The sequence below is a fragment of the Festucalex cinctus genome, chromosome 5 (assembly GCF_051991245.1).
Source record: "Festucalex cinctus isolate MCC-2025b chromosome 5, RoL_Fcin_1.0, whole genome shotgun sequence".
In the NCBI taxonomy this organism is placed as follows: domain Eukaryota; kingdom Metazoa; phylum Chordata; class Actinopteri; order Syngnathiformes; family Syngnathidae; genus Festucalex; species Festucalex cinctus.
This window is the reverse complement of record NC_135415.1, coordinates 9,038,178-9,040,181: the sequence shown is the minus strand read 5'-3', so window position 1 is coordinate 9,040,181 and position 2,004 is coordinate 9,038,178.

Sequence of the window (2,004 nt, the reverse complement as noted above, 5' to 3'; positions counted from 1 at the left end):
TATTAACTCATTTGCTCCCAAAGACGTATTTATACGTTTTTTGTATTTTTTATGTGAGAGCATACAAAAGGCTTTCATGCAGCCTCTGAACTGAAGAGAACGCTTGAATCAAAAGTGGTTATTACAAAAACGGCCAGCAGGTGGCAGCAGAGTATAAGAGATCAACTGGGGCCATGTTGCAAAAAACTCTTTTCCTCACTGTTTTAAACAGATTTTTGAATAATGATTAAACCTAGCTATATTCCAATGCTAATTGCTGCAAAACTGAAACATAAAAATATTTTTTTTTTCCTAATGAAAGTAGAGATGCTAAACCTTCTTTTGGTAGGTTCCATGTTTTTACAACAAATAGAACACAATATTCTGTGGGCCTTTGCAAAATCAGTCAAAATCCAGTAGAACAGCTGGGAGTGAATGAGTTAATCTTTCTTTTGATAGGTTCCATGTTTTTATAGCCGTAAAACACAATATTCTGTGGGCCTTGCAAAATCAGTCAAAATCCAGTAAAACGGGATTGCATCTGTGAAAATGGCTGGGAGTGAATGAGTTAATTTTTACTTTGTTTTGAATTTTGTGTTTTAAATTAAGTTATTTTTAATTAGTTAGTTTGTTTTAATTAGATTTTTTAATGCTTCATTTTTAAAGGCCCAGTCTGCCGGTTTCACTCAGGAAAAGGCTTTTTTAATACTGGATTTAAACAAACAAACTACTTCTCAATTTACAGATCTGGGCTTCTCTTAATTTCTGGTGGTTATTTTGTCCTAACCCCCTATTCCCCCCCCAGCCTGTATTTTGCCATTTTGTGTTTGTTTTGTAAACAGCGGGGCGTTTTTGTGGAAAGACAGTGTTACAGTTACAGTGACATGCCTCTAGCCAATCGCAGAGCGGGGGGTGGCATGTCGCATACCGGGGCCGGTCACTATTTTTCGTTTTAGTTTTTCGCTAACTATGTTAACCTTGGATAGGTCACAGTATTACCAGAGCTTTGAAATAGCCTAAAGTTAGTATAGGGAGGAGTAAATAGCATGTTTGTTTTATTGGCATTTTATTGGCATGCTAGCCCTCCTATAGGCTACTGTAGTTATTCACTGTTTTAAAATGTAACACCATAACTCATTGCCAGCTAAGATAGAGCTCGTGGACCCGAGTTTGAGACCCGCAGACAGATGATTCCTCTTTGCTTTTCATTTGCTGAAGTAAAGACTACAAGTGAGTTTCTCGGCATCCTCATCATGTTCCTGACTGTGCTGAAGCAGCACGATGCGAGTCACAGCTGGCCTGCTTTCGTGCACGTCACAGTAAGCAGCCAAGACTTGGACGCCACATTTGGCGCACATGTATGACGGCTGATGTTCAACTCTGAATAGAAGCCGTACCTTATGATCATTAAGTTCGGGGTTCATAGTAGTCATCATTTTGTTTTTGTTCTATTTGCAAAAGGTGCTCCCATTGAAGCTTGCAAAGCACGCATGTACAAGGCTCCGTGTAAAGATTTGTTTGAATGTTATTGTAATGGGTGAGATTAATCTTGCCAGAATGTTCTTGCAGGTTTCCAATATGAATATAAATCATATCATATACAAATGAAAATTTGTATGATACAAATGTGTTCCAATCAAAAGCAAAGTAAACCTTTTAATACTACTTAATGAACTTTGCATTCCTGGATTATTTTTTTCATTTTTCTTTTGTCAAATCATGTCGTTACTTTCATATGGTTTCCATTCCAGTGAACTTAACGACTGACAAAAGCCACCATTGATTACTGTGACATCGTGACTCGGATCATCGGGTTCCCATAACGCTTTGCAGGACAGCCCATGCAATGTAGACGATGAAGGAGGGAGACCCAAAAAACAAAAAAAATCTTCACCAGCATGGCTAATCAGCTCCAGATGTTCACACGCTACATTATGCACACATGCGCATGAGCCATCACGGAAAATAGCAAAGCTCGACTAATCCTCTGGAAATATGGACGGGTCTTAGGAAAGGCGAAATGGT